The sequence below is a fragment of the Oryx dammah genome, unplaced genomic scaffold, assembly GCF_014754425.2.
Source record: "Oryx dammah isolate SB20612 unplaced genomic scaffold, SCBI_Odam_1.1 HiC_scaffold_18, whole genome shotgun sequence".
NCBI classification, from domain to species: Eukaryota; Metazoa; Chordata; class Mammalia; order Artiodactyla; family Bovidae; genus Oryx; species Oryx dammah.
In genome coordinates, this window is record NW_024070202.1 from 112,903,771 (window position 1) to 112,928,733 (window position 24,963).

The 24,963-nt window shown below is 43.3% G+C and overlaps 1 protein-coding gene and 1 pseudogene across 1 annotated transcript in view; both read left to right on the forward strand.

Annotated features, from left to right (window-relative positions):
* LOC120877906 (GTPase IMAP family member 1-like) overlaps positions 1–24,963 on the forward strand; it is a 597,608-nt gene that overhangs the window by 335,872 nt on the left and 236,773 nt on the right. The gene's annotated exons all lie outside the window — the stretch shown is intronic.
* On the forward strand, positions 12,590–13,613 carry LOC120877919 (annotated as a pseudogene).

The following is a 24,963-nucleotide window of genomic DNA, read 5'->3' on the forward strand; positions in this document are numbered from 1 at the left end:
AAAAAAAAAAATCAGCACTGAATTAAATGCATTGGTACACCAGCAAGGTGTACCGACAGTTTCATGATAGTTTTCTTTCCAGGAATGTTTTATTTATTTATTTATTTTTGGTTCTGTGCTCATGTGTGTTCATCAGTCACTTTCTTCTTTTTGTTTTTAATCTTAAGTTGTTTGTGAAATATAGTATTGATAGAGGAAAGGGATCATATACGTTTACAGCACACTAAATTTTCAGTTGTCACAAACTGAACACACTCAAGTAACGAGCACTCAACTCAAGACACAGAATGTTGTTGGCAAACCGAAACCCCTTATGCCCTCTACAGGTGACCTCTCACTGAACTTGCAACAGCATAGATTAACTTTAGCTGTTTTTCTACTTTATAGCAATGAATAGCATGCATGAGGTATTCTGATGTTTCCGGCTTTTCTTTTGCTTAACATTGTATTTAGAGATGTATCCATATTATTATATGTAGGAATAAGCTGTTTATTTTTACAAAGAATGCTCAAACTACTGCACAATTGCACTCATCTCACACACTAGTAAAGTAATGGTCAAAATTCTCCAAGCCAGGCTTCAGCAACACATGAACCGTGAATTTCCAGATGTTCAAGCTGGTTTTAGAAAAGGCAGAGGAACCAGAGATCAAATTGCCAACATCTGCTGGATCATGGAAAAAGCAAGAGAGTTCCAGAAAAACATCTATTTCTGCTTTATTGACTATGCCAAAGCCTTTGACTGTGTGGATCACAATAAACTATGGAAGATTCTGAAAGAGATGGGAATACCAGACCACCTGACCTGCCTCTTGAGAAACCTATATGCAGGTCAGGAAGCAACAGTTAGAACTGGACATGGAACAACAGACTGGTTCCAAATAGGAGAAGGAGTACATCAAGGCTGTATATTGTCACCCTGCTTATTGAACTTCTATGCAAAGTACATCATGAGAAACGCTGGACTGGAAGAAGCACAAGCTGGAATCAAGATTGCTGGGAGAAATATCAATAACCTCAGATGTGCAGATGACACCACCCTTATGGCAGAAAGTGAAGAGGAACTATAGAGCCTCTTGATGAAAGTGAAAGAGGAGAGTGAAAAAGTTGGCTTAAAGCTCAACATTCAGAAAGCAAAGATCATGGCATCTGGTCCCATCACCTCATGGGAAATAGATGGGGAAACAGGGGAAACAGTGTCAGACTTTATTTTGGGGGGCTCCAAAATCACTGCAGATGGTGACTGCAGCCATGAAATTAAAAGCTGCTTACTCCTTGGAAGAAAAGTTATGAGCAACCTAGATAGCATATTGAAAAGCAGAGATATTTCTTTGCCAACAAAGGTCCATCTAGTCAAGGCTATGGTTTTTCCAGTGGTCATGTATGGATGCAAGAGTTGGACTGTGAAGAAAGCTGAGTGCCAAAGAATTGATGCTTTTGAACTGTGGTGTTGGAGAAGACTCTTGAGAGTCCCTTGGACTGCAAGGAGATCCAACCAGTCCATTCTAAAGGAGATCAGCCCTGAGTGTTCTTTGGAAGGACTGATGCTAAAGCTGAAACTCCAGTACTTGGGCAACTCATGTGAATAGCTGACTCATTGGAAAAGACTTTAATGTTGGGAGGGATTGGGGGCAGGAGGAAAAGGGGTCAACAGAGGATGAGATGGCTGGATGGCATCACCGACTCGATGGACGTGAGTTTGGTTGAACTCCAGGAGATGGTGATGGACCGGGAGGCCTGGCATGCTGCGATTCATGGGGTCGCAAAGAGTCGGACATGACTGAGCGACTGAACTGAACTGAATACTATTTCATTGTATAACTATAACCCAAATACTTAATTTGTAATATGAAGATATTTATATTGTTAGCCCCATTAATTTGGACCATACTGTTTTGCTTTTTCATTTTAAAAATCAGCTTTTTCCCCCAGATGTTTTACTTCTCAGGTTTTATTGCGGTAAAGTTGGCAAATTATAATTGTATATCTTTAACTTATTTACAACTTGATGGTTTGATATGTACATTATGAAATAGTCATGACAAGCTAATTAACATATCCATCACCTCACATAGTTACCATTTTCCTTCCTTCGTTTCTTTTCTTGTGGTGAAAGCATTGACACTATGTCCAGTGGTTTGCTATTCTGGGTATCCTGCTATAAATACTGTGGACATTACTGTTGGTTGACAAGCACACATTGCTGTTGGCTATGCACCTTGTGGTAGAATGGTGAATGTGGACTGTGTGTAATCTTCAGGTTTCTGAGATACTCCACAGCGTTTTCCAAAGTGATTCTATTAATACTTGTTGTTCAGTCCCTCGGTTGTGTCTGACTCTTTGCGACCCATGGACTGCAGCACACAAGGCTTCCCTGTCCGTCACCAACTCCCAGAGCTTGCTCAAACTCATGTCCATTGAGTCAGTGATGCCATCCAACCATCTAATTTTCTGTTGTCCCCTTCTCCTGTTGCCTTCAATCTTTCCCAGCATCAGGGTCTTTTCCAGTGAGTCAGTTCTATTCATCAGATGGCCAAAGCGTTAAGGCTTCAGCTTCAACATCAGTCCTTCTAATGAATATTCAGGGTTGATTTCCTTTAGGATGGACTGGTTTGATCTCCTTGCAGTCCAAGGGACTCTCAAGAATCTTATCCAACACCACAATTCAAAAGCATCAACTCTTCGGCACTCAGTCTTCTTTACGGTCCAGCTCTCACATCCATACATGACTACTGGAAAAACCATAGCTTTCACTAGACAGACCTTTATTGGCAAAGTAATATCTCTGCTTCTTATTACACTGTCTAGGTTTGTCAAAGCTTTTCTTCCAAGGAGCAGGCATCTTTTAATTTATTTATTTTATTTTTTGTGTGTGTAATAAAGTTTTATTAAAGTATAAAGGAGATAGAGAAAGCTTCTGACACAGGCATCAGAAGGGGGCAGAAAGAGTACCCACTTGTTAGTGTTAGAAATGGAGTTATATACTCTCCAATGAATCCAAAGAATGTCTGGAGGTTGTAAAGACCTCACCAGACCTACTCCCATAATTTACATTTTAAGATAACAGAATTAGCCAGAAGGTTTAACCCAGAGACTGTCCTCAGGCAGGATACATTACTGTTATATAACCCTAAGGAATGTAAAGGGGAAAAAAGGTTTGTTCTTTCTTCCTCCTTGAGAATTCCAGACCCCTCTCTCTTTGGAGACCCCTAGACCTCTTATCAACCTGCCTAGGAAATGACTCTCTCATTCGCCCGTTTTCTTTTAGGAGAATTACGTTGCCAAGGGAAAGGGGCATCGTTTTCATTCCATAACTACTTCCTGCTGTTTAGGGGCATAATCCCTAAATTGTTGAGGCAACATATTCTCCTAACCCTCATATTGAGGGTCTCTGATCCAGGGGCCCCAAGTAGTAGATGGAGGAGGTGGTGGCACTCATAGGAGCTTGGACAACCATTTGTAACTTAAAAGCTTTTAGACGGTTAGAAAACCCCATTATACAGTTACAGACGTAAGGCAAAATAGTCATTAAACCAAGTTAAAATCAAAATGAAGAGTCGCATTATGTCCATAGTTACATCAGTCCATCTTAAGGTTGTTAGATGTCATCAGTTTAAGAAGAGGCATCATATGCGATTGTTGTTGAAGGTATTTGCAGACTTGGAGAAAGTCTTTTCCTTGAAGTGGAGATGTCCACCACGGGAAGGCTTCCACTGACAAAGAGGAGAGCACTCCACAGACCCAGCAGTTAGACTGATTGTGGAATTCAGCATAGGAGTGAGGCCAGGACAGGAGGGCATTGTCTTGAGGATCAAACGGCAGACTCAGGATTTTTGGAGTCAGCAGAAGTAGGCTCACATAGGTTATCAGGCCCATCTTTTGGCTCGTCCAGACAGTCCTATTATGGAAGTAGATCAGGAAGAAAGTGGGCCAGGGGCTTCAGTAAGCACGGAGTAAGTTGCCCCAGTATCTAAAAGGAAATCAACACATTGGCCCCCCACAGTTATTGATACCCAGGGTTCCTCAGGTGTAATTAGGATGGGAGCTTGTATGGGTCCCCCCAGGCACCTTCAGTCCGGATTGTCTTGAGAGTCAGACCCCTGAAACCTATGGCTCTAGGGGCAGTCTCTCTTCCAGCATGGTCCTTTGCAGACCGGACATGGAGCCGGGGGTGGCTTAGATGCTTGAGGGCAATTCCGCTTGAGATACTCCTCCTTTCCACAGTAATAGCAAACCCATCCCTTTTCACCTGGGTCCCTGTGGGCATTTTTCTCAGGCTGTTTAAGAATGGTTCTCATAGCCATTGAGAGGGCTTCCACCTGTTCCTTTGTCTTTTCCTGTCTTTCTTTTCCTCATATTCCCTACCATAATAGACTATCTGAGCCAGTTGTAACAGAGTATCGAAAGACTGATTTGGTCCATACACCCGCTTTAATAGCTTACAGCGGATATCTGGAGCCGACTGAGTGAGAAATCTATCCTTTAACATCACCTTTCCCTCTTCACTTTCGGGATCAATCTCAGTGAATCTGTGAAGGGCTTCTCTCAATCGATCTAGGAATTTACCAGGAGCTTCCTTCTCCTCCTGTTCTATGTTTGCCAATTTGCCATAGTTCACAGGCTTAGCACACGCCTGCCTGAGTCCTTCAAGAATACATCTGAATGGAAGCAACCTAGATGTCCTTCAGCAGACGAATGGACAAGAAAGCTGTGGTACGTATACACAATGGAGTATTACTCAGCCATTAAAAAGAATACATTTGAATCAGTTCTAATGAGGTGGATGAAACTGGAGCCTATTATACAGAGTGAAGTAAGCCAGAAAAAAAAAAACACCAATACTGTATACTAACACATATAAATGAAATTTAGAAAGATGGTAATGATAACCCTGTATGTGAGACAGCAAAAGAGACACAGATGTATAAAACAGTGTTTTGGACTCTGTGGGAGAGGGCGAGGGTGGGGTGATTTGGGAGAATGGCATTGAAACATGTATATTATCATATGTGAAATGAACCGCCAGGTTTGATGCATGATACAGGATGCTCAGGGATGGTGCACTGGGATGACCCAGAGGGATTTTATAGGGAGGGAAGGGGGAGAGAGGTTCAGGGTGGGGGAAAAAAGGAAAAGAATATATCTGACAAAATGACTCTGATCCCATCTTCCTTTAGCTGTGTTGTAGTCCCAGTCTGGTTCTGTAATTGGGACCACCTGATTCCCAGTGGGAAGGGTGGTTATCTCATCCTCCCTCTTCCCTACTGATTCATTACCAAACCATTCATCTCCATAAGCAATTGCTTTTTCCAAAACTCGAGTTTTTGAGTTGGGAGTCAGCATTTGTCCCAAGATTATACATCACATCCTTCCAAGTAAGGTCATAAAGCAGAGTAACACCTTTAAAAGCTCTAATATATTTTTCTGGGTCCTCTAAATAGTCTCCCAGATCCTCCTTGATTTCTTTGTATTTCTTTAAATAGTCTCCCAGATCCTCCTTGATTCTTTGTATTTCTTGACAAGAAAAAGGCTTATTAACTCTCATAGACTGATTATTTCTCCCGGTGGGTGCTTCATGAAGAGGCAACAGCTTGTGTGGCTGTTGCTCAGTCTCTCTGGATGCTCTGCGCATACGATCCCAGGGATAGATTGGAGAAACCTGCTTTTCTTTATCTCTTTGTCTCCTGTCCTCCATCTCATCTAGCAAAGTAGGAGGACAGGAGGGAGCTGAAGGAGTCACACCCAAATCCACACCCTTAGGACATAGGTCTGGCATATTTCACAGAGAGAAAAAGGGCAACACATATGCTACTTCTACCTGTTTCCCTTGTTTTCTACAGAACTGGTCTAATTGTAAAACAGTATTATACTTAAAAGACCCTCCAACTGGCCACTGCTTGCCATCCTCCAATGGATACCATGGCCATGCAGTATCACATAGGAAGACCAGATGTGTCTTCTATAAACCCTGGGGATCAAATCTATCCCAGCTTTTCAGGATACAGTTCAAAGGAGTGAGACTGGAATTGTTAGCTCCCATCTGTAAGAGAGAAAAAAATGGTACCAGTGTCATCTTTCTACCGGAGGCGTCCCTCCATGCACTAGATGGGGGTGTAGACAGACTTTACTCCAAAGCTTTCCTTCCCTGGTCAGACTTAGTCTGTCCCTTACTGATGCAGGCGACCTACTCGTCCCTCCCAGTTCTACCACCAAGACGGGGTGGAGATGCACCAGGGGTAGACCTGATGGCATCCCTGACTGACGTCCAGCTCCTCACCATTAAAACCTTGCTTGCCTCTGATGCCATCCGGGGTGCAATCAGAGTAACTTTCTGGAATGCCTCCCAAGCTAAGACCGCTGGGGGCAACATTCATCACCTGAGTGCCTGTGCACGACCCTGAGTATATTCCTGACCACAATAAGACCGATACGAACATAAAACTGAGATGTTTCTTCCAAGGGTCACCACTCCAGTATAAGAGCCTCCTCTGGTCTACTAAGAGCCAGCGTTTCCAAAGGGAGGGGGAAAAAAACCCATTGTAGTTCCAATCTGAGTAACCTTTAACCTCAGAAATGCTCTTGTAGCTAAAGCTCCAGCTAACTTCCAAATGTTTGATTCCTAGTGAGTCTAGGCGCTTCCTGACTACTAATCCAAGTTTGAGACCTAAGTCACAGGACACAATAACAGCACAGATCACAAGTCCCTTGAAAGTCTATGATCTGATAGATTAGGTTAGTACTTCTAATTTCCAAGGAGTTATGAAATGGTCAAAGAGACTGAAAAGTTTGACTGAAAAAGGAGAGTTCAGTCCACACACTTTACCCATTTCTGCTCAGGCCAAAGGAGACATTGGGTGCCTCTTGGCATAGGCAGGTCAGTGTAAACCCGCGACAGATTTCTGCCATAAGCCGTATGAGGTCACCACAGAACCGCAGAGCAGGGCTCCTCACTTGCTTCACACAGGGTGTTTCATTCATTCACCCAAGCACACAGTAGAGTTAGTAAAGTACAGCAGAAGACGTGCTCACTAGGAGAACAAAGAACTAGAGCTCCAAGCATCCTTACCTTGTCTTGCAGAATCCCGGACGAGCCCCTAAGATGAAAGGTTGTTGCAGAACCATGCAAAGACGCTGGGATTCTTGGCTTCCAGAGGAGAAGAATTCAATCTGGGGCCAGAGACGAGGCTTGATCACTCAGAGCTTTTGTGTAATAAAGTTTTATATGAGAAATAGATGGGGAAACAGTGGAAACAGTGTCAGACTTTATTTCTTGGGGCTCCAAAATCACTGCAGATGGTGACTACAGCCATGAAATTAGAAGATTCCTTGGAAGAAAAGTTATGACCAATCTAGATAGCATATTCAAAAGCAGAGACATTACTTTGCCGACTAAGGTCCATCTAGTCAAGGCTATGGTTTTTCCAGTAGTCATGTATGGATGTGAGAGTTGGACTGTGAAGAAAGCTGAGCACCGAAGAATTGATGCTTTTGAACTGTGGTGCTGGAGAAGACTCTTGAGAGTCCCTTGGACTGCAAGGAGATCCAACCAGTCCATTCTGAAGGAGATCAGCCCTGGAATTTCTTTGGAGGGAATGATGCTAAGGCTGAAACTCCAGTACTTTGGCCACCTCATGTGAATAATTGACTCATTGGAAAAGACCCTGATGCTGGGAGGGATTGGGGGCAGGAGGAGAAGGGGACGACCGAGGATGAGATGGCTGGATGGCATCACTGACTCAATGGACGTGAGTCTGAGTGAACTCTGGGAGTTGGTGATGAACAGGGAGGCCTGGTGTGCTGCGATTCATGGGGTCACAAAGAGTCGGACACAACTGAGTGACTGAACTGAACTGAAAGTATAAAGGAGATAGAGAAACCTTCTGACATAGGCATCAGAAGGGGGCAGAAAGAGTACCCAGGCATCTTTTAATTTCATGGCTGCAGTCATCATCTGCACTGATTTTGGAGACCAAGAAAAGAAAGTCTGTCACTGTTTCCATTGCTTCCCCATCTATTCGCCATGAAGTGATGGGACCGATGTCATGATGTTCATTTTTTGAATGTTGAGGTTTAAGTCAGCTTTTTCACTCTCCTTTTTCACTTTGCTCAAGAGGCTCTTTAGCTCCTCTTCACTTTCTGCCATAAGTGTGGTATCATTTGTATATCTGAGGTTACTAATATTTCTAGCAGCAATCTTTTTTTTTTTTAAACTGAAAACAGCAGAGTATTTTATTTTTTAAAAAACCATCATTCAGTAAATGTTGTTACACTATAAAACATCTAGTTTTCAACTGAAAGGTTTTCTAAAGAGATGATTTGGAGCCTTCTACATTTATCATATGCCTTTTCATTATTCTTTTCCATTTTTGCAATTCTGGATCCAAATTGCATGGCCCACTTTGGCAGAAGAACAGAGGCTGTTTTTGACCAAGTTCCACTGCTGCAAGACACAAAATTAGTTTTTCACCAATTCCACACGGTAAAGTCAAGTTTGCCTTTTCCCAGACTGGTAGGGAATTTAGAAAGGAGACAACATTTTCATCCAGGAAAGTAAATCTTGCTTCTTTTCCATGATCACTAATACCTCTATCATCATGACCAAGATTTCTAGAAGAAATTCGACCCAGTTCCATTTCAATTTCCTTATTCAGTCCTTCCAGCCCATGTGTCAGGAAGTGGGCACAATGACAAGAATAATCTGCAAGCTTCTCATCAGCACCAGTTCCAGTAAGAACTACCTTTGCACTGCCCTGATATGGTTTTGCTTCATCTTGGGTCACTAACCAACGAGTTCCTCTGGAAGCAAACCAGACTGCACAGCCAATGCTATCATCCAGGACTGTATCCAAGGTCTGGATTAAGTGTGATATTCAGTTCAGTTCAGTTCAGTCGCTCAGTCGTGTCCAACTCTATGCAACTCCATGAATTGCAGCACGCCAGGCCTCCCTGTTCATCACCAACTCCCGAGTTCACTCAGACTCACGTCCATTGAGTCAATGATGCCATCCAGCCATCTCATCCTTGGGCGTCCCCTTCTCCTCCTGCCCCCAATCCCTCCCAGCATCAGAGTCTTTTCCAATGAGTCAACTCTTCACATGAGGTGGCCAAAGTACTGGAGTTTCAGCTTTAGCATTGTTCCTTCCAAAGAAATTCCAGGGCTGATCTCCTTCAGAATGGACTGGTTGGATCTCCTTGCAGTCCAAGGGACTCTCAAGAGTCTTCTCCAACACCACAGTTCAAAAGCATCAATTCTTCAGTACTCAGGCTTCTTCACAGTCCAACTCTCACATCCATACATGACCACTGGAAAAACCAAAGCCTTGAATAGATGGACCTTAGTCGGCAAGGTAATGTCTCTGCTTTTGAATATGTTATCTAGGTTGGTCATAACTTTTCTTCCAAGGAGTAAGTGTCTTTTAATTTTATGGCTGCAATCACCATCTGCAGTGATTTTGGAGCCCCTCAAAATAAAATCTGACACTGTTTCCCCATCTATTTCCCATGAAGTGATGGGACCGGATGCCATGATCTTAGTTTTCTGAATGTTGAGCTTTAAGCCAACTTTTTCACTCTCCTTTTTCACTGTCATCAAGAGGCTTTTTAGTTCCTCTTCACTTTCTGCCATAAAGGTGGTGTCATCTGCATATCTGAGGTTATTGATATTTCTCCCAGCAATCTTGATTCCAGCTTGTGCTTCTTCCAGTCCAGCGTTTCTCATGATGTACTCTGCAAAGAAGTTCAATAAGCAGGGTGACAATATACAGCCTTGACGTACTCCTTTTCCTATTTGGAACCAGTCTGTTGTTCCATGTCCAGTTCTAACTGTTGCTTCCTGACTTGCATATAGGTTTCTCAAGAGGCAGGTCAGGTGCTCTGGTATTCCCATCTCTTTCAGAATTTTCCACAGTTTATTGTGATCCACACAGTCAAAGGCTTTGGCATAGTCAATAAAGCAGAAATAGATGTTTTCCTGGAACTCTCTTGCTTTTTCCATGATCTAGCAGATGTTGGCAATTTGATCTGTGGTTCCTCTGCCTTTTCTAAAACCAGCTTGAACATCAGGAAGTTCACAGTTCACGTATTACTGAAGCCTGGCTTGGAGAATTTTGAGCATTACTTTACTAGTGTGTGAGATGAGTGCAATTGTGCGGTAGTTTGAGCATTCTTTGGCATTGCCTCTCTTTGGGATTGGAATGAAAACTGACCTTTTCCAGTCCTGTGGCCACTGCTGAGTTTTCCACATTTGCTGGCATATTGACTGCAGCACTTTCACAGCATCATCTTTCAGTATTTGAAATAGCTCCACTGGAATCCCATCACCTCCACTAGCTTGTTTCGTAGTGATGCTTTCTAAGGCCCACTGACTTCACATTCTAAGATGTATGCCTCTAGATGAGTGATCACACCATCATGATTATCCGGGTCGTGAAGATCTTTTTTGTACAGTTTTTCTGTGTATTCTTGCCATCTCTTCTTAATATTTTCTGCTTTTGTTAGGTCCATACCATTTCTGTCCTTTATTGAGCCCATCTTTGCATGAAATATTCCCTTGGTATCTCTAATTTTCTTGAAGAGATCGCTAGTCTTTCCCATTCTGTTGTTTTCCTCTGTTTCTTTGCATTGATTGCTGAAGAAGGCTTTCTTATCTCTTCTTGCTATTCTCTGGAACTCTGCATTCAGATGCTTATCTTTCCTTTTCTCCTTTGCTTTTTGCTTCTCTTCTTTTCACAGCTATTTGTAAGGCCTCCTCAGGCAGCCATTTTGCTTTTTTGCATTTCTTTTCCATGGGGATGGTCTTGATCCCTGTCTCCTGTACAATGTCTCAAACCTCATTCCATAGTTCATCAGGCACTCTATCTATCAGATCTAGTCCCTTAAATCTATTTCTCACTTCTACTGTATAATCATAAGGAATTTGATTTAGGTCATACCTGGATGGTCTAGTGGTTTCCCCTACTTTCTTCAATTTAAGTCTGAATTTGGTAATAAGGAGTTCATGATCTGAGCCACAGTCAGCTCCTGGTCTTCTTTTTGTTGACTATAAAGAGATTCTCCATCTTTGGCTGCAAAGAATATAATCAATCTGATTTGAATATCTTAAAACTCAGAATGGCACCAGGCCCCTCACCCATAAGATGAATTTTGGGATAATCTTGACACCAAATTGTTCATCCTGGGCCATAAAATGATTAACTTAATCTTGAAGAAGGGCAGATCACCATACAAATAGTTTCATTTACACAGATTAGAGGAACAATATCTGAGTATAACATACTGGTTTGTCAAGTAGGTTCTGAGCCAAGAGGCAAAACCAAGTTGATGACAGAGTTTGGGGTAAATGCATAGTACAGTAGCATAGCTTAAGATAAATATTTACATAACAAAAAGGCTTTGGTTATCTCTAGGTTTGAAAATAGTTAACTTCAGGTGAAACCAGGTGTCGTTATGGCAACACAGTATTTTAAGAGAAACCTCTTTTTAAATTTGTATAGAGAAGGAAAAAAATATCGCTAGTTTGTTTCCTCCTGCCACTTAAGAGACATAAAAACGTCTGACACTTGCAGGCTATTTCCTCTGTTTGGAGACCCCTGGCCTTCCTACCTGTTACCCTCTCAGGGTCCTCAGTATTAGATGGGCATAAAACACCTACTCGCAGCTGATGGTTCTGATATTCTCCTGGGTGAGGGTGTCCAGCCCAAACTTCACCAGAGGAGCTTAGGACTGTGACTCCAGTGTGAGCTGTGCTGTGGAGCTGGGGGTCTGGCTGAAAGGCCCCCACCCTCACAACACTCCTTGTTGGGAAAAGTGAAGGTAATGTGGCGTGTTCCATCATGGCAGGGAAAGGACAGACACAGAGGCTGTCTGCTTCAAACTTCACCATTTTCCTGGAAAGCGTCTCCAAGCAGATATGCTCAAGGAAGCTCAGGCTCCCAGTTCATGAGGGGATGATCCCACCTGGTGGGAATAGGTGGCCCAAGAAGAAGTTTCAAAACAGAAGCATGAAACGTGGCATTCTACCATATGATCCCACAATTCCACTTCTGGGGAGCATACCCCATAGAGTTGAAACAGATGGTGAATATATGTGCACTGAGGTACATGGCAGCATTATTCACAACAGCAAAAAGTGGAAACAACCCCCCAACTCCATATATATCTGAATGTGGATTCATATATACACCTACAGTGGATTATTATTCAGCCTTAAAAAGGAAGGCAATTCTGACACTTGCTCCAACATGAATGAAGCTTGAATATATTATGCAAAGTGAATAAGCCAGACACAGCAGGGCAAAAATTGCCTGATTCCAGTAATGTGAGGTCCTTAGAACAGTCAAACACATGGAGACAGAAAGAGCAGTGGACGTCAGGTGGTGTGGAGGAAGAATGGGGAGTTAGTGTTTAATGGGGACAGGGTGTCATTCAGGAAGATGGAAAGATCTTGAGATGCTCAAGTGATGACTGCCCAGCAATGCGAATGTACTCAAGGCTACACCTAAACATGGTGCAAACAGTACATTTTATGTTATGCATTTTCTACCTTATTCCCCACAAAAAAAATTTCAGAAAAAAGAAAAGGAAGGATGCAGACGCTGGGCTTCCTTTGTCCTGCCCGCACCAGCACCGTCTGGCTCCGGGGAGGCTAAAGTGGGGGACGGGCTCTGACCGCGGCCCCCCACCTTCTCTTGATGCTTCCAGGGCTGCGGGGGGATGAAGGGACCCCGCAGACACTGAGGCTCATCCTGGTCAGAAAATCCGGGAGCAGGAAAAGTGCCAGGGTAAACAGCATCCTTGGGAGGAGAGTGTCCGAGTCCAAGCTCGGCGCTCACCAGGTGACCCAGGCCTTCCAGCAGGGGCACTGCACGTGGGAGGGGAGGGAGCTGCAGGTCATTGACACCCCTGACATCCTGTCCCTCTGGGACGTGCCGTGGGGGACCGCTCAGGGCATAGGCGAGGCCGGTGCCCGCTCCCCACCAGGGCCACACGCGGTGCTCCTAGTGACACAGCTCAGCCGCTTGACCGAGGAGAAGCAGCGGGTGGCCAGGCTCCTCGAGGAGGTGTTCAGGGCGGGCGTCCTGGCCCGCACCGTCTTGGTGTTCAAGCGGAATGAAGACCTGGACGGCGGCTCACTGGAGATGTACCTGCGGGAGACCAACAACCAGGCGCTGCCGAGCTGGACGTGGTCTGCTCAAGGCGACACTGCGGCTTCAACAAGGGGGACGGAGCCGAGCAGGAGGCCCAGCTGAGGGAGTTCATGCGGCACGTCGAAGGAGTCCTGTGGGAGCATGAGGGCGGCGCCTACAGCCCCCCGGCAACCCCCCAGCCCCACGCCGCGCCCGTGAGACCTGGGGCCTCTGCCAGCGGGGCGTGGAGGAGGAGCGCAGGGACCAGGCCTGGCTGCGAGACCTGTGCCGCATCCTGAAGGAGCCCCAGCAAGCAGGACACCAGCTCCCGCCCAGCGCGCCCATCTGAGGCCTCTGTGGCTTCCTGCCTGCTTCCCTTGGCCCGGAGTCTGGCTCCCAGGCCCCTCACTTGCCCACTTCATCCCAGGGGTCCCTGGCCCCTCCTGTCTCCAGGGCAGCCTCTGATCAGGTGAGAAAAGGTGGTGGGCTGCTGAGTGCTCAGGTCCTTCATCACACCTTCCAGAACACAAGGGCCCTCCTGCTCTGTGCCCCCAGCCATTCCTCCCGTGTCTCTGGCATTCCCTCTCTGCAACAGAACTCTGAGAGAAGCCAAGCCTCCTGAGGCAGGCCTGTGCTCCCTTCTGCTGTGGAACACGGCAGCATCCGCGCCACTGGCTGCTGCTGCTGCTAAGCACTTCAGTCGTGTTCGACTCTGTGCGACCCCATAGACGGCAGCCCACCAGGCTCCCCCGTCCCTGGGATTCTCCAGGCAAGAACACTGGAGTGGGTTGCCATGTCCTTCTCCAATGCATGAAAGTGAAAAGTGAGAGTGAAGTTGCTCAGTCGTGTCCGACTCTTAACAACCCCATGGACTGCAGCCCACCAGGCTTCTCCATCCATGGGATTTTCCAGACAAGAGTACTGGAGTGGGGTGCCATTGCCTTCTCATCTGGGCCACTGGAGTCTCAGCTTAAAACTCGATGCAGCAAATCAGCATAGAACGTGGACTGGGCAACTCTGCATCTCTTGGGCTGTGTCCTTGCCCCTTAAAGAGGGCAGACATATTGGCTTTTAAAGCCCTGTGCCATTGGGGCAGGACAGGCTCTGGGCTGGGGAGGAGAGGGCAACTAGAAACGGGGGAGGGCCACAAGGAGCTGCTCTCAATTCGCTCCACCTGCAGCAAAGGGGCCCCATGGGAAGGAGCAGAGCAGGGCAGGGGTATCCAGGGGCCAGGTCTGCTCAGGAATTGGGGCCTAGACCTGGCTGCAGGACACGCACCCCCCGGAGGTCCAAGTGAGCTGGGTAGCAGAGGAGCTCTTCCCAGGGAGGCTTGGACAAGGGAGGTCACACACCTGGCACCACCCCTCGTGATGCCCACCCCCGTGATGCCCACCCCCGTGATGCCCACCCCCGTGATGCCCACCCTCCCGCATGGAGAGCAGAGGAGACTTCCAGCCCCGCCTCTGCTGACCTGCAACGCAGTCCCTTCTCCCCTGAGAGATGGGAGAAAGCGAGGGGTGTTTGGGCCTGTAGGCAGGTTCCCCAGCCAGGTGTTTGGGGGTGTAGAATGGAGGGAGGAAGGAAGAATGGGAAGCTACAAAGAAAGAAGCAGGAGACCACATGAACGTCCTCGGGAGCAGCCTACGGGCCTCAGAGAGTCCTGCACCTCAGGGTGTCATCTCGTCCTCACCCAGAGGACCCCTGAGAAAGCTGGAGCAGGTCCTTAGCTAAAAGGGTCTGGAGTCAGAACAGAGACACATCGGAGTATGCTTAAGACAGCCTTTGTGCCAGACCATTTACTAAGCAGGTGATCATCTCCTGCTGAACTGAAACAGCAGTTATCATATGGTAAATTTTCATATTCCCTATGATTTCTGTGAGAAATTTTGCCTCTCTTCTTGCCTTCCATCTTCTCAACTCCTATATGAATAAAGTATTGACTTGATTCCTGTGGCTTTGATTGTAATGCGAACTCTCCCCCTCCACCTCCAATTTCCTCCCCAGCCACCATTTTTGTATTTCTTTTGTTATTTTCAGGCATTTCTTCTTCTGTGTGAAAATTAAAATTACTTGTTGAATTTTCTAAAAAGAACATTGTTGTTATTCCAGTTAGAGTTGTCTTATGTTTATGTATTGAATTTGGGAGAATTGGAAGCAAGATAAGTTAGACAGAGAAGGACAAGTACTGTGTAATATGTGGAATCTAAAAAGTCAAACCTGTTCAAAAAAGGAAGAGAATGGTGGTTACCAAGAAGTAGAGGCACAGGGGATAAGATTGATGATGTTCCAGGCACAAACTTGTCACAAGCACTAAAAAACCACAGAGATCTATAGTACAGTAGATTGAATGTAGACAATAATATTTTAGTATAAGTATGTGATGTGCTAAAGATTGTTAAAATGACAACCAAATATGATACACCAGTCTACCAAAGTAACAATCAATTCAGTTCAGTTCAGTCGCTCAGTCATGTCTGACTCTGCGACTCCATGAATCGCAGCACGCCAGGCTTCCCTGTCCATCACCAACTCCCGGAGTTCACTCAGATTCACGTTCATTGAGTCAGTGATGCCATCCAGCCATCTCATCCTCTGTTGACCCCTTTTCCTCCTGCCCCCAATCCCTCCCAGCGTCAAAGTCTTTTCCAAAGAGTCAACTCTTCACATGAGGTGGCCAAACACTCAGCACACCTTAAATTTACAAAGAGAAAAGAAAAAATTTAAAGTCACATTAAATATCTGAAACATTAAAAAAGAAACAAACTGGGAGAATCTGTAAATTCTTCAAGGATAAGTGAAATAAAGTCATTTTGTTTCTAAATGAATAGATCCATTACTTCATAGCCACTAAACTAACAGCTAAAATCATTTGCATTTCCTTTAAGATAAGAAGATAAATATCTTTAACTTAGGTACTTTCATTTTAATCCTGTTGGCTTAATTGATCTCATCCTAGAAAATACAAGTATTTAAAAAAAAAAGAAAGAAAAGAAAATACAAGTATTGACCAAATGACAGGCACCATCACTCACAAAACGTCAAGTCACTAAATGGCAAATGACAAGTCACTCAAAACATGTCATTCATTAAAAATTCTAAAGGAATTGCTTAAAATTTCTTGGAATATGGGGTTTTCTCTCCTTTATTACTAAAAATCAAGGAAAATCCCTCCCACAACATTTCAGAAGGAAGGAGAGCTGTTGCTTCACACCATTACTCCCTGAGCATCAGAGAACAAGGAAGGCATGGTCAATTTATTCTGGAAATCCCATGGTCTGTGTACCAGAAAGAAAGAGGTGCTGAGGATGAGGTCATGGGTAGGGGGAGGAGAGGGGTTTGTCTTGGCCAAAGCTGTGAAAATAGTGACCGTTGGAATTCATTATTCTAAAAAAAAAAAAAAAAAAAAAAAAAAAAACCCTACACTGGAACAAAGCATGAATGAGAGAGATCTGGAGAGTCCAAAGTGACCAGTGAGTCCACGGGCTGCTTCCTTCTTGGTGGGTCAAAGCAGTGGCTAAAAATCTCAAGGAAGTTTTCCAGCTCTGAATTCTCCTGTAATAACTTTCATATGCTTTGTAGAAAATTCAAAATAATGAGAGTTTTTAAACAACTGTTGGAAGACACTGAGAGTGACTAAGCACAAGGAGAGGCTATGGGGAACTTGACACAAAGGCATCGCCAGTAATTTAAGTGCCTGCTGGAGCAAACCCAGGATCCTTCAGAAGAGCATAATAATATCCCGAGTCTCTGCAACATGCTATGGACAATATCCTTTAAACTATTAAAAGTTCTTATTTTCTAACACAAAGGTAGAAAGTTATACAACTTCCCTCTATACATGTTTATCTGCATCTCATAATGCTTTGTGTGCTCTCTTTTCACTATCACTCAGTTTATGATATTTTGCATATTCTTTGTGATATCTTTTATCACTCATGGATTATTAAGGAGAATGTATTTAATTTCCAAATATTTGAGTATTTTCTAGAAATTGCAGTATCCAGTATGGTAGACACTAGCCATATGTGGTTATTGGGAATTTGGAATATAGCTATTCCTGGGAAACTAAACTTTTATTTCATGATAATTTGTTTTAATTTAAATTTAAACACTGAAACACTGTAAACTATTTTACTATTCAACACAGTTCTGTTGTTTGGGCAGAAATACACTTCACTCTAACTGCTGTATCACATATGATTGTTGTATTGCAATGTAAACCTTGGGCACATTTACTGTTTCTAGTGTCAGAACATAATAAGCACATCATCCGATTTAGTCGATGTCTGAAGACTGTTTCCCTTTGAACAATCTTCCTGATGAGTGTTGTGGTACTTTATGAACACTTTGTGTAGACAACATGGGTTATAGAGACACAGAGCTACATTTAGTTGGTTATTAAATTTAAATCCTGATGATTATTTTACTTATAATAGATTCCGATTAAGTTTTAGTTAAAAGTAAGCATGGAGAAAATTTAAGCTTCAAAATGAAGGCATGATATTGATGCAGAATGAATGGAGATGACAAAGCAGGTACTAAAACTGGAACAGGAGAGAGAAAAAGAGCCGGGAAGATGTTTTACAACATTCACCATGAATGGTAATTGCAATGTGCTGCAGTGCAGTGAAACCAAGAAAAAAGAAACAAACAAACAAAAAAAGGTGTTATAGATCTTTTCAGTAAATATATACAGGGTTTGATAAAAGGTTTCCTCTCAGCCATCAAAAACAGACTTGACAAAACTAGTAATGGAAGCTAGAATCGAATGGCCAACAAAAAACACTCTGGATGTCTTTTAACAGACTCAGGACTTGCAAATGGGCCAGCTATAAAATGGCTTGGATTATTGGGTGAAAAAAAAGAATTTCAATAAAAGAGATGATGAAAAATATTATTACTTTGGTTATGGAAAGTTTTCTTGCAAATTTTTTAAGAAAAAACTAAACATTCTAACCTATACAAAACATGAAAGACCTTTTACCAAATAATTGCCCAGAGAAGACCTTTACGATAATATCAAAGATCAATGGACTTAAAGTTTTAAAAATTGCAAGTCTTTTTCTTTAGAGCTACATGAGAATTGTGACTTTAGACAAGATTGATGTAACATTTTGTGTATGTCTTGATTTTTTTAAGCCTTTCTCCTCTTTATTTTAGCAATGGATGGAAATGTGTGATTTTTTCTTGGCATGAAAATATTTTCAATGCATGGTGATCTTGCCTGATGGGTTTAGTATTTTCTGCATAACTGATACAGGAACTCCTATACAGCTCTCCTTCATCCTGCTTTAAAAGTCAGAAAAAAGCAGCAAACTGGGAGGGAAATAGCTTATCCCCAGAGTAGTAATGTTTGAAGGCTTTCAAAGTATGTTGGTTTCCCCCTCCTTCCAACTGCGTGTCTCCATTTTCTTCTTACAGCTCACAAAATGTAAGGGTCTTATTGTTGTTATCAGTCGTTCTTTGTAGGTTTTTTTCTTTTTTCTCTCCCCAGATGAAAGTCCTATCTCTCCTTAGTTTACTTCTCTATGCAGTATTTGACTTGCTCAGTTCTTGCCTGATTGCGTCAATGAGCTCTTATTTTAGCTGTGCTTAGTCGCCCAGCATGCATGGTGTACCCTGCATATAAGTTAAATAATCAGGGTGACAATATATAACCTTGATGTACTCCTTTCCAAATTTGGAACCAGTCTGTTGTTCCATGTCCAGTTCTAACTGTTGCTTCAAGATTGCTGGGAGAAATATCAATAACCTCAGATATACAGATGACTCCACCCTTATAGCAGAAAATGAAGAGGAACTAAAGGGCCTCCTGATGGAAGTGAAAGAGGAGAGTGAAAAAAAAACTGGTTTAAAACTCAACATTCAAAAAATGAAGATCATGGTATCCAGTCCCATCACTTCATGGCAAATAGATGGGGAAACAATGGAAACAGTGAGAGACTTTATTTTTCTGGGCTCCAAAATCACTGCAGATGGTGCCTGAAGCCATGAAATTAAAAGACGCTTGCTTCTTGGAAGAAAAGCTATAACCAACCTAGACAGCATATTAAAAAGCAGAGACATTACTTTGCTGACAAAGTTCTGTCTAGTCAAAGCTATGGTTTTTCCAGTAGTCATGTATGGATGTGAGAGTTGGACTATAAAGAAAGCTGAGCACCAAAGAATTGATGCTTTTGAACTGTGGTGTTGGAGAAGACTCTTGAGAGTCACTTGGACTGCAAGGAGACCCAGTGAATCCTAAAGGAAATCAGTCCTGAATATTCACTGGAAGGACTGGTGCTGAAGCAGACACTCTAATACTTTGGCCACCTGATGTGAAGAACTGACTCATTGGAAAAGACCCAGATACCTGGAAAGGTTGAAAGCAGGAGGAGAAATGGATGACAGAGGATGAGATGGTTGGATGGCATCACTAACTCAATGGATATGAGTTTGAGCAAGCTCTGGGTGTTTGTGATGGACAGGGATGCCTGGTGTGCTACAGTCCATGGGGTTGCAAAGAGTTGGACACAACTGAGTGAATGAACAGAATTGGACTGGGCTCTCTTCCATTTCCAGGAGAAGGAGGTCTCCTAACTGTGGTTTCTGTTATATCTCCACTTCATCTTTACCAGGGAGTCCTAGGATATTGGCAACAATATGGTATTTTGCTTTATTAGATTCAATTCTTTGTGTGTATACTTTTCCTTCAGAATCCTGAAGAGGAGAGGGTCTTTGGCACCCTGGATCTAGGTGGTAATACTTGGAGCAGAGAAAATGCTTTGAAAAATTTTGAAGCCACTATCCCTTTCTTTATCAAACACGAGATATTTGCTCCAGTATAATCACTATCAAATCACTGTTGAGGACCAGCTTCATTGGCAATGCCAGGGAACTGTTAGGAGTGCAAATTCTCAGATCTACTCACTCAGTAACTTTGGATGTTAACAAGTCTTCCAGGTGACTCGGATGCATGCTAATGCTTCACAAAATATGGGAAAATCTGAATGATCAGATTGCAATATTTTAAAAGATATTAATCGATTTTTTTTTCAAAAGATGACAGCCTTGTCAACCAATGGATCGTCCATATCCTATCACTTCTCCAATTTTCTGAAAAGCTTTAGTCACTAGATACTAACATTTTACACAGTAGAAGTCCAGCTAATTAGAGTTGAGAACAGTCACTCCTCTTCTAGGGTAAAGGAAACAGGAAGGCAGAGGAATAAAATAATCACATATGGTCCTAAACTTTTCTCTCCAGCTTCAGGAAACAAGAGATATATATATTAGACAGCAAAGTTCTGGTCACTTCTTGCATTGTGGTCTGGGTAGTGCCTTCTGGAAAAAACTTTTCAAACATAGATGTCCCTTATGTTGTCTTTGTTTCAAGGATGGAAATACTTTCCCTTTCTATTTACTTTGGTGGCTCTTCAGTACTTTCTGGTATTTGTTCTTTGTTCACTTCAGTTGAGTTCAGTTCAGTTGCTCAGTAGTGTCCGACTCTGTGACCCCATGGACTGCAGCATGCCAGGCCTCCCTGTCCATCACCAACTCCCGGAGTTTATCCAAACTCATGTCCACTGAGTTGGTGATGCCATCCAACCATCTCATCCTCTGTCATCCCCTTCTCCTCCTGCCCTCAATCTTTCCCAGGATCAGGGTCTTTTCCAACGAGTCAGCTCTTTATATCAGATAGCCAAAGTACTGGAGTTTCAGCTTCAACATCAGTCCTTCTAGTGAACACCCAGGACTGATCTCCTTTAGGATGGACTGGATGGATCTTCTTGCAGTCCAGGGGACTCTCTAGAGTCTTCTCCAACACCACAGTTCAAAAGCATCAATTCTTTGGTGCTCAGCTTTCTTCACAGTCCAACTCTCACATCAATGCATGAATACTGGAAAAACCATAATCTTGACTAGATGGACCTTTGTTGGCAAAGTAATGTCTCTGCTTTTTAATATGCTGTCTAGGTTGGTCATAACTTTCCTTCCAAAGAGCAAGTGTCTTTTAATTTCATGGCTGCAGTCACCATCTGCAGTGATTTTGGAGCCCCCCTAAATAAAGTCTGCCACTGTTTCCCCTGTTTCCCCATCTATTTGCCATGAAGTGATGGGACCAGATGCCATGATCTTTGTTTTCTGAATGTTGAGCTTTAAGCCAACTTTTTCATTCTCCTCTTTCACTTTCATCAAGGGGCTCTTTAGTTCTTCTTCACTTTCTGCCATAAGGGTGGTGTCATCTGCATATCTGAGTTACTGATATTTCTTCCAGCAATCTTGATTCCAGCTTATGCTTCATCCAGCCCAGCATTTTTCATGATGTACTCTGCATATGTTAAATAAGCAGGGTGACAATATACTGCCTTGACGTACTCCTTCTCCTATTTGGAACCAGTCTGTTGTTCCATGTCCAGTTCTAACTGTTGCTTCCTGGCCTGCATGTAGGTTTCTCAAGAGGCAGGTCAGGTGCTCTGATATTCCCATCTCTTTCAGAATTTTCCACAGGTTATTGTGATCCACACAGTCAAAGGCTTTGGCATAGTCAATAAAGCAGAAATAGATGTTTTTCTGGAATTCTCTTGCTTTTTCCATGATCCAGCAGATGTTTGGCAATTTGATCTGTGGTTCCTCTGCCTTTTCTAAAACCGGCTTGAACATCAGGAAGTTCACGGTTCACGTATTGCTGAAGCCTGACTTGGAGGATTTTGAGCCTTACTTTGCTAGCATGTGAGATGTAGTTTTTTCCAAAGTTTATCTGTAGGATATTTAGTATGCTGCAAGACTCTGTTCTTTTTTGGAACCAGACTCAGGCACTGAGGTTCTATTTTCTTAACCTTTCCTTGGTTCATATGTAGAATGAGCAAGAGTTTAGGACTGTAGGAAAGTTTGGATGGGAATCATCAAAAGAATTCGCCATACTGTTGAGATTGAGGTCTCTCTCTCTAGAGCGAGAAGTGTCCAGCAAATTCACCCCAGCTCATATGGCAGGTGCTGCTAGTCATCAGCTCACTAGCATTTGTCCCCTCCTCATTACTAACAAAACTACAATTTTACTTATCACAGCAATGGACCCAAGTGAAATACTGAATTGTACTGTGTTTCTCATAGCTGGGGTAAGCATATGACCAAGAGATGGTAGAAGAAGCCCTGTGGGTTGGCTTTGCTTTTGCAGTAGAAGTGCCATCCTGTCTTCCTTCTTGTGTCTGTTCTTTCTGCCTGCAGTTCTGACCTGAGGCTGAAGCTGAAGCAGCCATCTTGCCACTCTGGGGACCAAAGATACCAGAACCGGTGGAAGAAAAAAATCAAGTTTTTTGGATAGTTACATCAGCTCTGGAGTACCAGCCGTAAACTCCTTGTATTAAAATTGAACCCTTTGTTAAGCTACTTTGGTGAAGTTGTATTTCCTGCAACCACATGAAATATCCCCCTCTAGCTGATATTCCAGGGCTGTATGAGAGCCACTGCCTGACCAGCCACAGAGAACGTAGCCCATCTGGAGCTGTGGTGAAGTCAGTTGAGGAGCCCCTGAAAGGGCGCTGCCTGGATCAGAAATCAACTCACTTGGTGCCTTTAAACCAGCTTGTGGACTTTCCTGTTGGGGACCAGCAGGCCTTCAGAGGCTTGACAGACATGAGACATCACCCAGCAAGTAGAGGAGACAGAGGCTGAGGCTGGAGACCTCATATGCACGTGCATGTGTGTGTGTTCAGTTGTGTCCAACTCTTTGTGACTCATGGACTGTAGCCCTCCGTCCATGGAATTTCCCAGGTAAGAATACTGAAGTGGGTTTCCATTTCCTTCTCCAGGGAATCTTCGCAACCCAGGGATTGAATCTGTGTCTCCTGCATTGACAGGCAGACTCTTTACCACCGGCAGCACCAGGGGAGCCTGGAGAGCTCCATCTTTCCCCACAAACCAGTGTCACATAAGGTATCGAAAGTCCATGGGAGGAAATCAATACAATGGCTGCAGAAACTGAGTCACCCACATCGAGACTGAACACTCTTTCTTTTTTTTTCCCCCCTAAGTCTTTACTGAATTTGTTACAGCATTGTTTCTGTTTTATGTTTTGGTTTTTTGGCTGCAAGGCATGTGGGATCTTTAGCTCCCCAGCCAGGGATCAAACCCGCATGACCTGCATTAGAAGGCAAAGTCTTAACCACTGGACCACCAGAAAGTCCCTAAAAGGGCTCTTTAACACATCATATTGGACTGGTTTTTACACGAGAGCAGACATTTAATTCTGTGTTTTGTCTGAAAATAATGGATAGGACCTAGGAAAGACAATGAAATTATAGACAATGTGAATATGTACCTTTTCTCTGTATTCCCTAAATGTAGTATATGTTTAATTTTGCCATAGAGGCCGTTTCCAGTGGATTTGAAATGGTTTCAAGGGAGTGACTGACTTATAGTCTCAGAGGAGTCCTTTCTGTATACTTGTTCAAAACTTTAGGTCTGTAAAGGTAACTATTACCTCAAGAGGAATTAAATATAAACAACATTTTCCCATCTCATTATCCTTTCTCACAAATCCTATACCTACAATACAAAGCTTAAGAAAAGTTCAGTTCAATTTGGTTGCTCAGTCATGTCCAACTCTTTGTGACCCCATGGACTGGAGCACACCAGGCTTCCCTGTCCATCACCAACTCCTGAAGTTTGCTCAAACTCGTGTCCATCAAGTTGGTGATGCCATCCAACCATCTCACTCTCTCTCGTCTCCTTCTCCTCCTGCCTTCAATCTTTCCCAGCAACAGGATCTTTACCAAAGAGTCAGTTATTCGCATCAGGTGGCCAAAGTATTGGAGTTTCAGCTTCAGCATCAGGCCTTCCAATGAATATTCAGGACTGATTTCCTTTCGGATTGACTGGTTTGATCTCCTTGCAGTCCAAGGGACTCTCAAGAGTCTTCTCCAACACCACAGTTCAATAGCATCAATTCTTCAGTGCTCAGGTTTCTTTATACTCCAAATCTCACATCTGTACATGACTACTGGAAAAACCATAGCTTTAACTAGATGGACCTTTGCTGGCAAAATAATGTCTCTGCTTTTTACTATGCTATCTAGGTTGGTCATAGCTTTTCTTCCAAGGAGTCAGTGTCTTTTAATTTCATTGCTGCAGTCACCATCTGCAGTGATTTTGAAGCCCCCCAAAATAATATCTATCACTGTTTCCATTGTTTCCTCATCTATTTGCCATGAAGTAATGGGACCAGATGCCATGATCTCAGTTTTCCTTTTTTTTTTTTTTTGGTCCTCATATTCTTTTTGTTTGTTTGTTTATTTATTTTAATTGGAGTCTAATTACTTTACAATATTGTGATTGTTTTTGCCATACATTGACATGAATCAGCCATGGGTGTATATATGTTCCCCATCCTGAACCCCCCTCCCACCTCACTCCCCATCACATCCCTCAGGGTCATCCCAGTGCACCAGCCTTGAGCACCCTGTCTCATGCATCAAACATGGACTGGTGATCTGTTTCACATATGATAATATACATGTTTCAAAACTATTCTCCCAAATCATCCCACCTTTGCCTTCTCCCACAGAGTCCAAAAGATTGTTCTATACATCTGTGTCTCTTTTCTGTCTCACATATAGGGTTGTCATTACCATCTTTCTAAATTCCATATATGTGTTAGTATACTGTATTGGTGTTTTTCTTTCTGACTTATTTCACTCTGCATAATAGGCTCCAGTTTCATCCACCTCATTAGAACCGATTCAAATGTATTCTTTTTAATGGCTGAGTAATATTCCATTGTGTATATGTACCACTGCTTTCTTATCCATTCGTCTGCCAGTGGATATCTAGATTGCTTCCATGTCCTGGCTATTATAAA